Source organism: Chrysemys picta, chromosome 3 (assembly GCF_011386835.1).
Source record: "Chrysemys picta bellii isolate R12L10 chromosome 3, ASM1138683v2, whole genome shotgun sequence".
Classification (NCBI taxonomy): Eukaryota; Metazoa; Chordata; order Testudines; family Emydidae; genus Chrysemys; species Chrysemys picta.
This window is the reverse complement of record NC_088793.1, coordinates 149,504,229-149,522,181: the sequence shown is the minus strand read 5'-3', so window position 1 is coordinate 149,522,181 and position 17,953 is coordinate 149,504,229. Positions and strand designations below refer to the sequence as shown.

Sequence of the window (17,953 nt, the reverse complement as noted above, 5' to 3'; positions counted from 1 at the left end):
TAACAATAAAGCATTAAAGTAAGCTTATTAACTACAGAAAGATAGATTTTTAAAAAAAAAGTGATTATAAATGGTAGGCATAAACATCAGAGAGGTTTACTTTTTATTTTCTCAAAGTAACTAGGCATTCTAAATCCTAAACTTTTAGACTAAGCACGAGTTGAATCAAATAGCTTTTCTCACCCTGCCGGATGTTGCAGGTAGATTATAGTTCTTAATACACAGGCTGAATTTCCTCCTCAGCCTGGGACCAGTCTCCTCAGTTCAAGTCTTTGTCTTCCCAGTGTTCTTTCAGTCCATGTCCCTGGAAAGGTCCTGGTGTGGGCATGTCCTTGCAGAGTCACAGGTTGAGCAATCCCTATTGTGTGGTGCTTACATAACTGAGTCAGAGTTGAGCAATTTTCATTGTGTGGGGCTGGTGCAACTATCTTATTGAATTGTAGATCTCTTGTTTACAATTTTCTCTGGTCAATGGTCATAACCCACTCTGCCTGGGTGCGGGTTACCTCCGTTGTTGTAACTGGAGAACTAGCACTGGATCACTCCCAAACTCACAACATAATTCAGTAACAACCATATAGCAAAATGTCATAACTTCATACACACTAATGATATGCATATCTTGATAAAATGATGGGTTTCAGCAGATCATGACCTTTCATATAGTATCTTACATGGCATGCTTTATGAAATATCATAACCATATACAAATGATGAATATGGGGGTTACAGGGTGCTACACTGTGCCTCAAAGTGTCACAGATTCCCAAGCTACAGTGAGGCAACAGATGGCATGCAGATCCCCATTTTGGCCCCACATCACCTTGCGAAGGAGTACATCAACAGAAAAGGCTACTTTTCTAGGGTATTGCAAGCTCTGGTGGGTCGCTGGGATTGTTTCACTGACAGCAAGGCAGGGTGGCCAGGGAAGGTGGATGACACATGCATCTTCAGGAACACTGGCCTGTACAGAAAGCTGCAAGCTGGGACTTTCTTTCCAGACCAAATGCCAATAGAGATCCTTGGAGGCCCAGCCTACCCCTTGCTCCTGTGGCTCATGAAGCCTTACACTGGGAACCCTGACTGCAGCAAGGAGCGCTTCAACAACAGGCTCAGAAGGTGCAGAATGACTGTTGAATGTGTCTTTGGCCAATTAAAGGGTCACTGGTGCTGCCTTTTTGGCAAGTGAGACATCAATGAGGAAAATATTCCTATGGTCATAGCAGCATGGTGTGCTCTGCATAACATTTGTGAAGCTAACAGAGAAATTTCCTCAGGGGTAGTGTGTTGACGTGGATTGGCTGACTGCTGATTTTGAGCAGCCACATACCAAGGCTGATAGAGGGGCCAATGGAGTGGGGAGGGGGGAGGATATTTGAATCAGGGAGGCTTTGAAGGAGCATTTTGACAGTAACCCCCAGTAATGTGTCTGTAATGCATTTAGCCAGGCATTGTTTTCTTGCCCCGTAGTATGAACCTTCTAATGATTGCTGTGTGCGCGTTAATTTTACACTGCAAATGCACTGATTGCCCCGTGTATGAATTTCAGTAGCAATCAGCATTTGTAGGGGAGAAATAAAGATTCCTTATCTTTCTATATGGACACTTCTATTCAATAGTGATAGACACATTACTATGTTCTGCAAGGGGTATGAAAATTAAGAGCACATTTTCAAATGAGGCTCTCACCAGGGGGATATATGTCCAGTTGTCATTGTGATACATGTCCCTTGGGGTGAGTTGCATGGGGTACTGAGACAGCTTGAGAACATGCAAGGAATGTGGAGGGTGGGAAGTGAGGAGGGCATGAAAAGCAGTTCTGTATGGGCTGCAGGGAGAGGCAAGCATGGATGTGTTCCGTCTGCAGTTCAATCAGGGACCTCAGCATGTCTGTTTGGTCCTGTAGCAGCTGTATCATCCACTCCTGCCTCTGTTTCCACTCCTGCCTCTGTTTCCACTCCTGGCTATTCATACACCATTTCTCATTGATAGCCTCTCTCCGTACTCTCTGCTCGCAATTGGAAGCATCAGAGGATTGCATCACCTCCCAGAACATGTCTTCCTTACTCCTCCTGTTTCGTCTCCTTATCTGCCAGAGCTGCTCAGCTGGTGTGCGGGAGGAGGCCATCAAGAGCACATCTGCAGAAGCTAAAGAAACAATAGACAGAGGCACTATTGTGAGTGATTCAAACAAGTTAGAAACACCACTTTCTCACTTCTCCTTGGCAGGCACACAGCACAGCGGGAGTCCCAGTTGTGAGTTCGGCCCTGGGGGAAAGGGGTAAAATGGAACTAAGGGGAGGGAAGTTCAGAGGGGTATCACTACAATGCTTAAAACCACTATTCTGAATAGTGGCACTGTTTTCCACAGGCGGGCGTGATAGCAGCTGATATCTCACTTCTGCTTGTAACCCTTAGCAGTTATCTTTGAGAACTAATGGAGGAGTACTTGGAGAAAGGCAATCAAAGTACCTATTTTTAAAAATGAGAAGAGGACCTGAGGAATTACAGACCAGCCAATCTAACTTTAATATCTAGAAAGAAACTGGAAACAAATTATTAAACAATCAATCTGTAAGCACCTAGAGGATAATAGGGTTACAACGAATAGCTAGTATGGATTTATAGAGAAGATTCATGCCAAACCAACCTAATTTGCTTCTTTGACAGGCTTACTGGTTTAGCAGATGAGGGGGAAGTGCTAGACATGATATATCGTGATTTTAGTAAGGCTTTTGGCACAGTGATCCATGATGTTTTCATAAGCAAACTAGGGAAATCTGGTCTGGATGAAATTACTATAAAGTGAATACGTAAGTGGTTGAAAGAACATACTCAAAAGAGTAATTTCAGGAGTACCAGTCGTGTTAGTCTGTATTTGCAAAAAGAACAGGAGTACTTCTGGCACCTTAGAGACTAACAAATTGATTTGAGTATAAGCTTTTGTGGGCTACAGCCTACTTCTTCAGATGCACAGAATGGAAAGCTTATGCTCAAATAAATTTGTTAGTCTCGAAGGTGCCACAAGTACTCAAAGAGTAGTTACCCATGACTTGCTGTCAAACTGAGAATTTATCTAGTGGGGTCCTGCAAGCAACTGTCCTGGTTCCAGAAGTATTCAACATTTTCATTAATGACTTGGATAATGGAGTGGAGAGTATGCTTATAATATCTGCAGATGACACCACTGTAGGAGGGACTGCAAGCTCTTTGGTGGACTGTATTAGAATTCAAAGTGATCTTGACAAATTGGAGAATCGAAATCAGTAGGATGAAATTCAGTGAAAACAAGTGCAAAGTACTACATTTAGGGAGAAAAAATTAAATGCACAACTATAGAATGGGGACTAACTGGCTAGATGATAGGGGGGGTTGAGGGTTATAATGAATCACAAATTGAATGAGAGACAACAAAGTGATGCGATTGAGAAAAAGGATAATATGGGGGGTATATGAACAGGAGCGTCCTATGTAAGATGCTCCTCTACTTTGTCCTTCTCTTCTCAGCACTGGTGAGGCATCAGCTGGAGTACTGTGTCCAATTCTGAGTGCCACTGTTTAGGAAAGATGTGGACAAACTGGAGTGAGTCCAAAGGACCGCAACAAAAATTATAAAAGGTTTATAAAATTTGATCTAGGAGGAAAAGATTTAAAAACTTGGCATGTTTAGTCTTGAGAAAGAAGACTGAGAGCGGAACTGATAACAGTCTTCAAATTTGTTAAGGGATGTTATAAAAGAGAATGGTGGTTGATTCTTCATGTTCACTGAAGGTAGGATAAAGAGTAATGGGTATAATCTGCAGCAAGGGAGATTTAGGTTAGGTATTAGCAAACAGTTTCTAACTCTAAGGTAGTTAAACTCTTGAATAGTGTGGAAGAGGGAAATTGCAGAATCCACATCTCCTATCTCCTAGAACTGGAAGGGACCTTGAAAGGTCATCGAGTCCAGCCCCCTGCCTTCACTAGCAGGACCAAGTACTAATTTTGCCCCAGATCCCTAAGCGGCCCCCTCAAGGATTGAACTCACAACCCTGGGTTTAGCAGGCCAATGCTCAAACCACTGAGCTATCCCTCCCCCCAATTGGACATTTTAAAGAACAGGTTAGATAAATACCTGTCATGGACAACCTAGGTTTACTTGGCCTTGCCTCAGCACTGGAGAACGGACTAGATGACCTCTTGATGCAGCCCCACATTTCTGTGATACAAGGCCACAGACATTCCCCAGAAATGACTATCATTTTTGTTGCTACCTCACAACAATTTACCCAGCCCGATAACTGTCCTTCTGGTACTCCCCTGAAAACGGGTGGGATTGGGGTTATCTTGGAACCTTGGGAAGGGTGGGACAACGAGGGAAGCAGTGGGAGGCACCTCAGGTGCTTATACAGCCTGCCCCTAAGCACCACGTAGGGGGTCACCAGGAGAGCCCTGACCCCACAGGAGTGAGTTCCTACCCAGCTGGGGGGTCGGGGCTGAGGAGAAGGCCCCACTGTCTCCATAGTCTCACTCGTTACACCCCTGCCCCATGTGGGTTGGGTACCAGGGAGCGATGGGTGCTCAGCCATTTCCACGTGCTGCACGGCTCCAGGCTAAATCACGCAGATTGTTACTGACTCCAGCGGGGCACCAGGGCCGATGGGAACGGGCCCGCAGCGCTTGCACACAGCTCCCAAGGCTGGGACGTCCGGAGGCCGTGACTACAGAGCAGGGGTGGGCAAACTTTTTGCCCGAGGGCCACATTGGGGTTGCAAAACTGTATGGAGGGAAGGCTGTGCCTCCCCAAACAGCCTGGCCCTGGCCCCGGCCCCTCCCACTTCCCACCCCCTGACTGCCCCCCTCAGAACCCCGACCCATCCAACCCCTCCCCTGACTGCCCTGCCCCCTATCCACACCCACGCCCCTGACAGGCCCCCCGGGGACACCCACGCTTATCCCCCCCGTTCCCCATCCCCTGCCTCCCCCGAACCTCTGCCCCATCTAACCGCCCCCTGTCCTCTGACTGCCCCCGGGATCCCCTACCCCTTATCCAACCTCCCAGCCCTGGCCCCCTTACCTTGCCGCTCAGAGCAGCATGTCTGGCCGCCCGGCCGGAGCCAGGAGCGCGCAGCCTTGCCGCCTAGAGCGCTGGCGGCGTGGCTGCGGGAGAGGGGCCCGGGACTAGCCTCCCCGGCCGGGAGCTCAAGAACCGGGCAGGACGGTCCCGCAGTCGGTAGTTTGCCCACCTCTGCTATAGAGCCAGCCACCCCGTCCCCTTGTTGCTATGTACGTCAGCACGTAGAGGCACGTCTGTCGTTGCTAGGGGAGCTCAACGTGCAGGGAGGATGACGTAGTGACGCCGCGGTGCTGAGCAGAGGAAGGGGGAGGGCGCTGCTGTCGCTCCGGCCGGTGAGTCCTGGGGGGCTGTTGCTGACCCGGCGCAGCATCAGCCGGGGTTGTTCTCTGCCCCCACCCGCCATGGGGGTGTAGAGCCCCGGCAAGGGGGGGTGACGGGGCGCGCACCTCTCCCCGAGTGTGAGGGGGGCGGGCTCCTTCCCCGCGGGGCCCGTCGCGCTCCTCCGCCCCCTGAGGGCTCACGTGCGTCCTTTTGGGGGATTTCGGGATCCCGTTCTGCGCTAGGGCCGGGTCCAGTGCTTGGGTGCCCGTGCGAAGCCCGACGTCGGGCGGCCGCTCTCTCGCGTGTCAAAGGTTGCACGCCGCGCTGGGTGTCCAGGCTGCTCCGTCCCGACCGGCCCTTGGCCGAGCCGCTGCCTCCCCTCCCCTCCGGCCGCGGTTGACACCCACCCGCCGCCATGTCAGGGCCGGTGAATGCTGCCGGTGCAGAACAGAGACCCCGGTCCCCAGCACAGCGCTGTGAGGCGCTAATTCGTGGTCCCCAGCACTGGGGAGCACAAACGGGCCAGCTGCAGAAACCCTGGTATTGTGCGAGGGAGGGAGTGCACCTGAAATGGCTTGTAGTGGGGAGCAGGAAACAGGGGGTGGCGGAAGCAATATCCGTAGTATGACACTTGTTTTGGTGCCCCGGCAGTGCCACTATAGTTAAAGTTGTTTTATGACTTCTGTTTGACCTCTCCAAATACCCTCAAATTGACGGATTTAGCTGGATTTTTTTGGAATTTGCTGTGCTTGAGGAGAGTGCAGGGTAGCGTTAGTGACTCAAATTTTGGGGGTCAGCTGAAGTAGGGGTTGTGGCCATATAAGGCTAGAAAAAGGTAACTGTTTTTCGGAGTTTCTAAGTGGCTTTTTTTTTTTGGCTTGGAGCTAGAGATGAAACTATTGATGCGATGCAGCTCAAAATGGTCTCAATCTACCGAGTTTTCCCCAAGTTAGTGCATGGTATCTACTAAGTCTGTGGGGAACCCAACTTGAGGACAGTGTGGATGCATCAATACAGAAAAATGGCACAATTTACAAGCATGGTCTGAAATCCTACAGGTTACTCATATTTCTTTGAAATTTGATGCCCCTCATGGGGGTGCAAAGTAGCATTATTAATCCAAATTTGGGATCATTTGGGCAAGGGTTACAATTGTTACAACCCCCCTCCCCTGATTTATTTTGCCTTGTACTGTTAAATCGAGAGGTACTAATGACTGAATGAATCACAGATCTCTTTGAGACTGGCTGTGAACTAACTCTTCAATTAACATAACTAAGGATAACTTCCTTTGCAGTGATGTTGTAGTTGTGTAGGTCCCAGGATATTAGAAAGACAAGGTGGGTGAGGTAATATCTTTGATTAGACCAACTTCTGTTGGTGAGAGAGACAAGCTTTGAGCTCTTCCTCAGACTTCTGTGTAACTTGAAAGTTTGTCTCTCACCAACAGAAGTCGAGCAAATCAAAGATACTACTTCACCCACCTTGTCTAATAACAGGATAAGTTAATCACAAGTCCCCATGTAAGGTAAAAGGAGTGTATGGGTTAAGTGGTTGAAGGTTGGTGTAACTTGTGAGTGGTATAATTGTGGTGGCAATTTCATTTGGGGGGTATAATCAAAGTCTTTAGGAGGAAAAAAATAGCCACGAATGCTTCCTGGGAGGGGTATTAGGGGATGGAGGAGTGAGGGAATAGGGGAAAAGAGGTTTGGATCTCTAGCAAATGGAGGGGGCTAAATAGTGGTGAGTAGTAGAGGAGCAGTGAGGGAGGCTTGGGGATTATGGGATTTGGAGGGATGGAATACTGGGAAGGGGGACATGGGGATGAGTGTCAGCAGGATTGGTGTAGAATAGAGGCTGGGGTACCTGTCAGCCCCACATTCTCCCCTTCTGTGTTTGTGCCTATATCTGGAGAGCTCTTGCACCTCTGTGGGGGTCTGAGCCACCCTCCCTGCCCCCTCATATAAGCTGGGATATAGGGGGCTTGCTCCTCTTGGGGTGACAGAGCCCCTTTCTTTGCTGTCTGTGTATGCCAAGAGCTGCAGGGCCCATGCCCATATACAGAGGTTGGACACCCCCCCTCCCTATCCTGCTCCATGTGAGCCAGTTTTGGGGGATGGGGGGAGCTTGACTTTTTGGGAGAATCTGATCTCTTTCCTGCCCCCATGTGAGCTAGGATATCGGGAAATCCTTGCTCTTTGTGTTGGGAGCTGAGAATGGGCATACTCAATGCATATCACAGGCTCTGAAACACTTAGGAGGGACATGCGAACCTATACTTTCACGAACCACTGGGATAAATGGTGTGGTTCTCATGTCTGAGGCTGTCTACACTATGCAGATTTTAGCAACACGGCTGTGCCACTGAAAGGTGTGCAGTGTAGCTGCTGTTTGTTGGCAGGAGCGAGCTCTCCTGCCGACAGAAAAATTCCACCCCCTATGAGCAGCAGCCACTTTGTGCATGCTGTTCACACTGGTGCTTTTCATAGATAAAACTTTCGTCGTTCAGGGGTGTTAAAAAAAAACACCCCACCCACACGACAAAAAGTTTTGCTGACGAAGTTCCAGTGTTGACAAAGCCTGAGTTATTGGTTCAGGTTGTTTTCATCTCCATGGAGTTCTTATTCACACCTTTCAAACCCTTGTATGCTGCAGATCGATGTGTGGAGGACGACACTTCTAAGTGCTTTGGATCTGGAGCAATCAAATTTTTGAATTGTTCCGCTCTGGCACCAATAGTGACTTCTCTGGCTCCGCTCCAGCTCCGGGCAGAAACCTGCAGCTCCACTGCTCCATGCTCCAGCTCCAGGCTCCGCTCCAAAGCCCTGTTTTCATGGCTTTTTTTTTTTTTCTTTAATTTGCTAGGCCTCATGGGAATACAGAGTAGGATTAGTGACCCAAATCGGAGGTCATTTGAGCCAAGGTTTTCTGGAGATATAATCCCTGAATAAAATAGCTGTTTGGTTGGGGTTTTTTTTGTTTTTTGTTTTTAATTCTAGGGTGGTGTTTTTTGTTTGTGCAGAGCTAGAGATCAAACTGTTGCTGTGATGTGGGTCAAAATGGTCTCAGTCAATTTTTACCTTTGGTAATGCATGGCACCTACTAAGTTTTTGGTGGCCCAAATTGTGAAGAATATTTAAGAAGAATTTCAACAGTTGGTGAAGAGCATGTATGTTTCAGCTTCTTACAACCCATTCACTCTCACAGGATTCCATCTAACACTGTTAAAGGATAAAAAGGGAGTGGGGGAGAAAGGTTGCCCGTGCCACCTTCCCTCTACTGTCTTCAAGCAGTGCCTCAGAATGCATATAGACACAAGTAGCATTAGCCCTTCGGACTAGAAAGGCTTGTCTTCACATAGGCCTTGCTACACTTGCAGCTGTACAGCGCTGTGAGGTAAACCTGTCTTCGTACAGCTGAGTAGGGAAGAGCACTGCAGTCTGTCCACACTGACAGCTGACAGCGCAGTGGTGTGGCCACACTTGCAACATTTGCAGCTGTGTTGGGAGCGGTGCATTATGGGCAGCTATCCCAGCATTCATGTGGCTGCAACGTGCTTTTCAAAACAGGGGGGTGGGTTGGATTGTGACAGGGAGTGTGGGGGAGAGAGTGCTTTTTGGAGAATGTCAGCTCTCTATTTTGCAAGTTCCGAACTCCAGGCCCCCTGCTCATTCATTTACTCACTCAAAGCAAGCTGCAAACTGTTTGCTTTTCTCTGTGGTACGAGCTTTGAAACCGGCACTTCTGCATTCCTGCAGCCGGTCATAACAATGGAGAGGATTGGACACTCTGCTGCAGCTGTTATTCCTGTTATTCCTCTCGGAGATGTGGAGTACCTGCAGTGGTGTACCCAGGGAGATACAGCGCTGTAAGTGCCCTGCCAGTGTGGACGGGGAGTGAGTTACAGCGCTGGGGGAGGCTTTACAGCGCTGTAACTTGCAAGTGTAGGTCAGTATAACGACGTTGCTCAGGGATGTAGATTTTTCACACCCCTGAGTGGTGTAGTTATACCAATATAGGTGTGTAGCGTAGACCTCGTTTAAGATTCAGGATGTTCCAGATCCAGACCTCACACAGACACTTAACCAACTCCGCAGAAAGAATACCACACGTGTACAATTTAAGAACAACCTCACAGCCTTTTGCAACCTCCTTACACTTATTCACAGGATACCTTCTCAACCTACACTGTCACTATACCATCATAACATTAAAATCTTCTCATATTCCACCTCACTGCTGACAACAATTCTTGTAATAAAAACCCTATGCCTTGCTACTGACAAACCTACATAATTCTGCATTTAAAGGATGCATACTGGATCCCAAAGGTGCACATGCAGCTCTTCTCTTTGCTCATATACACTGAAGGGTACAAAACAGAGATCTCCTCAGAGCATAATCACAGCTCTGTCACACACCTCAAGATAGTCCACACATGTCCTTATATCACAAATACACCTTTACCAACAGGGCCCAACTACTGCCTTCACCCTTTAGTGAAGGTACACCTAATGCCTGACCCACTGATTGTACCTGGAGTGTATGCAAATAATTCACATTGGCTACTGTCATTTCCAGGGGACCAGAGAGGATGTGGCATGGGCAACCTTTATTTTTTTTCTTGTTAGTTTTTTGTCCTTTAAAAGTGTTAGATGGAATCTTGTGGGTGAGAGTGAATTGGTTGTAAGAGGAGGTGAAGCGCTTGTACATTTCAGCAACTATGGCACTGGCAGAGCAAAGATGTGTGTGTTAACGAGACCTACTGGGGCATTGCTGCAAGAAGGAAGAGTTAAGGTTCCATGGGCAGCCTTAACTGTGCATTTCCTTGGTTTCAGAAATTTGAGTTTTGCTCAGCTGAGCATTTCTGCAGGGGGACAACATAAGAATGGCCATAATGGGTCAGACCCATGGTCCAACTAGCCTAATATCCGGTCTTCCTACAGTAGCTAATGCCAGGTGCTTCAGAGAGAATGAACAGAACAGGCAATCATTGAGTGATCCATCCCCTGTCGTCCACTCTCAGCTTCTGGCAAACGATGGCTAGGGACGCTCAGTACATGGTGTTGCATCCCTACTCATCCTGGCTAATAGGCATTGATGGACCTCTCCTTCAGGAACTTATCTCATTCTTTTGTGAACCCTGTTATAGTTTTGGCCTTCACAACATCTCCTGGCAAAAAGTTTCACAGGTTGATTGTGCATTGTGTGAAGAACTACTTCGTTTTGTTTGTTTTAAACCAGGTGATTATTAATTTCATTTAGTGACCCCGAGTTCATGTGTTATGTGAAGGAGTAAATAACACTTCCTGAATCACTTTCTCCACACCAGTCAAGATTTTATAGACCTCGATCATATCTCCCTTTACTTGTCTCTTTTCCAAGCTGAAAAGTCCCAGTCTTCTTAAGTTCTCATTATATGGAAGCTGTTCCATATCACAATCATTTTTGTTGCCCTAACATGTACCTTTTTCAATTCCAATGTATTTTTTTTTAAATAGGGCGACCAGGTCTGCATGCAGTATTCCAGATGGGGTTGTACCATGGATTTATATAGTGGCATTATGATATTTTCTGTCTTACTATCTATCCCTTTCCTAATGGTTCCTAACATTGTTAGCTTTTTTTGACCGCTTCTGCACTTTGAGCGGATGTTTCAGAGAACTATCCACAATGACTCCAAGATCTGTTTCTTGAGTTGTAACAGTGAATTTAGACGCCCATCATTTTGTATGTATAGTTGGGATTATGTTTTCCAATGTGCATTACTTTGCATTTATCAGCATATTACCAAGCAACCTCAACTTTATGTTAATGTAGTTTTTTGCCTTTGAATTGTATAGATATAATTACTATAGTGTCTAAAGATTATGGAACTCAAGGGAGACTTGAGTTCAGTTCCTGGCACTTAATCTCCGTGTCTCAGTTGTCCAACTTCTGCTTACATGTTGCGTTCCTTTCTCCTGCACTTTGTCTGCTTTGTCTGTTTAGAATGGAAACTCTTCAGGCAGGGACTGCTGCTTACTGAGAGTCAGTACAGTGCCTAGCACAGTGGAGCCCTAACATTGGTTGGAATCTTGTAAGTGCTTCTGGAATATAAATAACAATGTGTGTGTATATATAATATTAACAGGTGCTTTCAGGGTCTAAGTATCTATTACAGAGGTGGGCAAACTACGGCCCGCGGGTCACATCTGGCTCACGGGATTGTCCTGCCCGGCCTCCGAGCTCCTGGCCCGGGAGGCTCGCCTCCAGCCCCTCCCCTGCTGTTCCCCCTTCCCCGCAGCCTCAGCTCGCTCGCTCCGCCATCCGTGCAATGCTCTGGGTGGTGGGGTTATGAGCTCCTGGGGCAGTGCAGGTGCAGAGCCCAGCCTGACCTGGTCTCTATGTTGTGTGGGGGCATTGGCAGCGTGGCCCGGCTCCAGCCGGGCGGCGCGGCTGTAGCGTCACCAGCAGGTGTGGCTCCAGGCACCAGCGCAGCAAGTGCATGGCTGGGGCGGCAAGCCGTGGGGGGCGGCTTGCCGGTTGCTGTGAGGGCGGCTGTCAGGCTGCCTTCGGCGGCATGCCTGCTGGAGGTCCACCAGTCCTGCGGCTTTGGTGGTAATTCGGCGGCGGGGACGCTGAAGGCGCGGCACCCATGGACCTCCCGCAGGCATGCTGCTGAATCCGCGTGGCCAGTGGACTGCCCACAGGCGTGCCACCGAAAGCCACCTGACTGCTGTGCTTGGGGTGGCAAAAACCATAGAGCCACCCCTGGCCACCGGTGCTCCAGGCCGCGTGGTAAGGGGGCATGGAGCAGGGGGGGTTGGAGTGGGGGTGAGGGTGTGGATAGGGGTCGGGGTGGTCGTTGGGGGGAACAGGGTGTTGAATGGGGGCAGGGGTTCCAGAGGCAGTCAAGGGACAGGGAGAAAGGGTGGTTGGATGGGGCAGGGGTCCCGGGGGTGGTGGTGTCAGGAATGAGAGGAGGGGTTGGATGGGGCGGCAGGAATCCAGGGGGCAGTCGGGAACAGGGAGTGGGGGTGTGTGGATGGGGCAGGAGTCCGGGGGCGGGGAGGGGGGATAGGAGGTGGGGGCCAGGCCACGACCCCCTCCCCTAACCGGCCCTCCATACAATTTACGAAACCCGATGTGGCCCTCAGGCCAAAAAGTTAGCTGCCCCTGATCTATTACCACTGTACATTGTGGAATAGCTGCTACTCAGAAAAAGGTGCTCTGGACTTATCTATGTGAGAAAGTTAGTGCCGAATAACTAGTGCACATTAATTCCCCATGTGGACACTTGGGCCTTGTCTACACTACACAGTTTTGTCAGCAAAAGGCAGCCTAGTAGAGAGAGAGAATAGTGAGCTAATCCCGTTTTTTCCCTTTAATTTCCCCCTCCCACAAGAAGGGAGTAGGGGGCAAGGCAAACTAAAACATTTTTTTTTTTAATTGTAACACTGTTACATTAATTTTCAGAATCAGGAGATTTCAGAATATCTTAACTTCTGTGATGTACATACTGGTATGGATTACTTTGAGTTACTACTTGTCATTAGCTAGAGCCAGTTCCACCCTCAGTTATGCACACACAGCTCCAATTGACCTTAATGGTAATTGCAGGGATGTATCATGATAAAATTAATTGCTGTTCCTGCAGAATGGAGAGACATAATCTGATCTGTTTTTACACCTTGTTTGTTGATTACAATTATAATGATACTGTGATGGGTTGGACTCCCCCTTTCAATGCGCTATCTGATGTATTGGGGTTTCACTGAGCCAGCCTGCTACACTAGTCTGGGCTCCCTCTCCCTGTTTTTCTGAATCAGGCTCTTCGGCCTTTGGCAGCACACAGACACAGGTAAGGACACACCAGCTGTAGAATCAAAGCAGCTCTCTATGGGAAGATTCAGCTAGGAAATTGCTCAACACTCAATGTGGAGAGAGATGTGCAGAACTTTTTGCCCCCCCCCCCCCCCGACATGAATTGCACAAACTGGGTTATGTTATAAACAAGAAATAAATTCATTAACTACAGAAGTTAAATTTTAAGTGATCATAAGGGATAGCAAACAGAACAAAGCAGATTACTGAGCAAATAAAACAAAACATGCAAACTAAGCTTAATACACTCAAGAAACAGGTAACATGTAATTTCTCACCCTAAATGTTGTTTTAGGCAAGTTGCAGAGTTTCTGTAGCTTAGAGTTCCAGTTATTTCTCTTTACAGACTAGACTCCTGTCCTAGGCCTTGGCTACACTTGCAGATGTACAGCGCTGTGAGTTAAACCTGACTTCGTGCAGCTGAGTAGGGAAAGCGCTGCAGTCTGTCCACACTGACAGCTGCCCAGCGCACTGTCGTGGCCACATTTGCGGCAATTGCAGCGCTATTGAGAGCGGTGCTTATGGGCAGCTATCCCACAGAGCATCTTTTCCCATTCTGGCGCCATGGGTTGTGGGAAGGGGGCGTGGGTGCAGGGCATTCTGGGTCCTGTCCCAACGCCCCGTGATGCATCGCTTTGCATCCCAGAAATCCCTTTGTTTCCGTTCACCTTTGGTGCCATCTTTCAACGGTTTCTGTGCAGCGCGATCTGTGTGCGGGAAATAGAGCCCAAACTGCTGAGGCATATGCTGACTTATCTCACCAGCACGTCACGTTTGGTTGTCGAACTATTCCTTAAGATCCAAAGTGAGAGTGAGGAGTCCGACGATGCTATCGAGCCACGTAACGCGTACGACACAAAATTGCTTGTGGCATTCATGGACATGCTCAGCACCGTGGAACGCCGCTTTTGGGCTCGGGAAACAAGCACCGAGTGGTGGGATCACATCGTCTTGGAAGTCTGGGATGACGAGCAGTGGTTGCAGAACTTTCGGATGAGAAAAGCCACTTTGATGGGACTGTGTGAGGAGCTCGCCCCCACCCTGCGGCGCAAGGACACGAGATTGAGAGCTGCCCTGCCAGTGGAGAAGCGGGTGGCTATTGCAATCTGGAACACATTAGCCTGGCTGGGACAAGGACCACGGTGGCTCTCCAGATAAACCTGCTCAAGCGCATTGCACACGTTCTGGATGAGACATTCGAGGAGATTACCGAGGCCGATTATCGCGATGTGATGAACCACATCAATGGACTATTCCGCATCTAGGCATGCATGCCTAACCCTCCTCTCCCAAAGAGCCCGCACCGAAAAAATTCCTTCCCGAAAAAAAAACAAAAAACGCTTACTGGGAACCTGCTCTTCTGTTTGTCCTCCACTAAGTACCAGTACCAAGTACCAAGCCACTGCGACTGGCTACCTTCCTCCTGGCTTGAGAAGAGCTCCTGGCTGCATGGCTCCAGGGATTCCGGGGTATCTCCATCCGGCCCACCACCATCACTCCCGTTTTCCTCCTCCTCCTCCTCTTCCTCTCCCCCTCCCCCCACACCAGCTCTGAAGTGTCCATGGTGGTGCTTGGAGCGGAGGTGGGGTCAACCCCAAGTATCGCATCCAGCTCTTTGTAGAATTGGCAGGTCGCGGGGGGAGCACCCGAGCGGCCGTTTGTGTCACGGGCTTTGCGGTAGGCACTCCGCAGCTCCTTCACTTTAATCCTACACTGCAGGGCGTCCCGGTCATGGCCCCTTTCCATCATGTCCTTTGATACCTTCCTGAAGGTATCGTAATTCCTATGGCTGGAGTGCAGCTGGGACTGTACAGCTTCCTCCCCCCAAACACTGAGGTCCAGCAACTCGCCATTGCTCCATGTTGGGGCTCGCTTGGCGCATGGAGGCATGGTCACCTGGAAAGATTCGCTGATAGCACTCGACGCCACGCCAGGCTGAGCAAACAGGAAGGGGATTTTTAAAATTCCCGGGAAATGTAAAGGGTGGGTCACATGGTTGGTTACCTGAGGCCAGGGCAGTAGAGTTTGAACTGATGACCAGAGTGGCTAGAACAGGCATTGTGGGATACTGCCGAATAATTCTGGAGGCCATTCACAGTGCATTGGGCAGCCACACTGGTGCCACAGCGCTGCAGCGGCAGCGCAATATCGCTATTCCTCTCGGGGAGATGGAGTACATGCAGCGCTGCAACCACAGTGATACAGTGCTGCAAATGCCTTGCCAGTGTGGACGGGGAGTGAGTTACAGCGCTGGGGGTGGCTTTACAGCGCTGTAACTCGCAAGTGTAGCCAAGGCCTTAGTCTGGACTCAGCCCTTGCCTTTCCCACAGCTCAGTTCCTTTGTCTCTTCAGGTACTTTCAGCAGTCTTTCTTTTCTTCTCCATTGCCTTCCTGCCCAAGTCCTGTTTGCCTAGCCTAAATAGAATTTACATAAGGCAGGAAGCCATTGTTTCTACTGGAAAAATACCAGCAGTGTCCAAGGTGGTACTTTGTACCAGGTGACATTATCACCTGACCTTGCAGTGTCAAAGCAACCATGAAACCGGGTTTATTTGCAATGTCCACAGGAAAGAATTCCTGGAAGATGGGAGAGCCATATCTTCAAAGAGTTTTTCTAATGGCCCATCAAAGCTGATTGCTTACTGTCTGGTGGGTGTCTGCAAGTATAACCACAGTTGTAATTGTTACATAGTCAATATTCCTAACTCCAGATACAGAAATGATTCATATATACAAATTGGATAATCACAGTCACTAAATCATAACCTTTCCAATGATATCTTACATGAGCCATCTTGCATAAAATATATCTTAGTTATGCCATATTTATATCATACGGCATATTTCTATAAATAATATGGAGCATCATGTCACGCATACCAACACAATATTTTTGTTATATTCATAGTAAGGTTTTCATACAGACTGCAGATGATACCAGTGATATCTTCTATAGTAGAGGGATAAGAGAGACATATCTCCTGTGGGGACCATTGTGTATTGTATGTGATACAATAGGATTGTATTAGCATTCTAAGTCAAATGCTAATGAAGAGCTGGGAGAAACTTCAGAAGAAAACTAACAGAAAAAGTAAACAGCGGGGAGGGGGAGGATGGTACCTTTTTTGACGTAAACATCAAAGATCTGTTTTGGTATATTTGGGGGTGAAAAAATATACCCTGGTATCCTTCACCTACTAAGTAAACTGATAGTGAGTTTGCTTCATGAAAAGGGGATCTCAGCAAGGCTTGATTGAAAGTGCTGGAGAGTACTTTGGATGAGAGAAACTTCTTTAGACAGTTTCCTTAGGTTGAGATACAACGATAACTTGTTAGTTTAGTCTTTAGAATGTGTGTTATGATGTTTTATATGTAATCATTTGTTCCCACCACTCACACTGGTTTTTATCTGAATCTCTATTCTTTCTTAAATAAATATGCTTTTGGTTTATAATTGAACTCCAGTGTTGTGTGTGATACAGGAGCAGTGGTCTAAGGTAAAACTGGTAAACTGTGGTACACTGTACCTTTGGGATGAGATAATCTGGGATTTCTGTCAGTATTCAGTGATCAGGGGCTGGACACCACAAAGGTACACTTTGAAGGAACTTGGGGGCTGGGGTGAATCTATTGTCAACCTGCCAGGCAAAGACAGAGCTGGTGCAACCCAGAGAAGAGTGCTTGAGTGGCTGACAGACTAATTGTGTTAGCCAGCCAACAGCCAGCTAACACAGACAAGACTCCCTAGCACTGGAGGCAGTTGGTGACAAGGTGACTCACCGCCTTGAATACCCCAAGAAGCATCATATTTACCAACCACTGGGAATCAACTTTTCTGTAGGAATATAACTAAAAAGTGTGAATGCAAAGTTAGATCAGAACTAATGATTTAAATCAAGGTTTCCTACTTGCTGGTTTAAGTAACAATTAAAATTGGGGGTTTAAATTTGATTTAAATCAGTCTATCCTGGTTACCAATACTCAGCCAGAGCACAATACATTTATTTTAGGACAAACACATTACTGAAAAAATATGTAGTAAAACAATCTACATGCTAGTTTACCAGGTGCTCTCCATCTTCCACATGGAAACACAGCAGGTTTTTCATTCCTTCAAACCCTTCCATCTGGATTTTGCCCTCTTGGTTACAACCTCATGTCAGTTTTTGAACCAAAATGAAGGAAATTTGTCAATTCAGGCTAGCCCTTTATATCACAAGCTCATTCTTTGTTTCTGGGCCTCTTGAACTCAGTCTGAACCAGTGTATGTGATTCACCCCAGGAGGTAGTACTTCTCTGAAGTTGTTTACCTGTTCCTGGGTCTACAGTATTTACTTACCACTGGTTTTAATTGCTGGAGCAAACTCTGTAACCTTCTACCCTGGAGCTAGAATGCAGTCCCTGGCTCTCAAAAATAGAGATTTCACTTATAAAGTGAATACAATACTTTCAAGATATGGCATGTGTCCATATCTGTCACATTCACTAATTGTCAAGCCACATGAAGCAATTTTGTCATTGCAGTAAAACTATTGTATAAACATTTGCTATGTAGTTAGACTACAGTAACGGAAAGTAGCTTTATGTTTGAAGAATTTAACAATGTTCTGTTTTGTGCTTCGTAAAACTTATTTGGTCTCTAAAACAGCAAAATACTTTACCAGTAAAAATAGAACTCACCCAAATCCTTCTCTCGCTGACTCTTAGCCC

At 47.7% G+C, this 17,953-nt stretch overlaps 1 protein-coding gene and 1 long non-coding RNA gene across 7 annotated transcripts in view; one reads left to right on the top strand and one right to left on the bottom strand.

The window, feature by feature from the left end:
• Positions 1 to 90: 90 nt before the first annotated feature.
• On the bottom strand, positions 91 to 5,198 carry LOC112060511 (uncharacterized). Its single transcript, XR_002889813.3, has 2 exons — positions 5,057 to 5,198; positions 91 to 2,148 (listed from the first exon to the last, which is right to left on the bottom strand). It is a non-coding gene; the product is annotated as an uncharacterized LOC112060511 (long non-coding RNA).
• Positions 5,199 to 5,248: 50 nt separating this feature from the next.
• The window catches only part of BTBD9 (BTB domain containing 9), a 287,268-nt gene continuing 274,563 nt past the window's right edge, over positions 5,249 to 17,953 (top strand). For 4 of the 6 annotated variants that reach the window (XM_065590545.1, XM_065590547.1, XM_065590550.1 and 1 more), the window contains exon 1: positions 5,249 to 5,388. The gene's annotated coding sequence lies outside the window, so the exon portion shown is untranslated. Of the gene's footprint in view, positions 5,389 to 5,684; positions 5,918 to 17,953 lie in introns of those variants that run through there. The other 2 variants (XM_065590548.1, XM_065590546.1) reach the window with 2 other exon arrangements.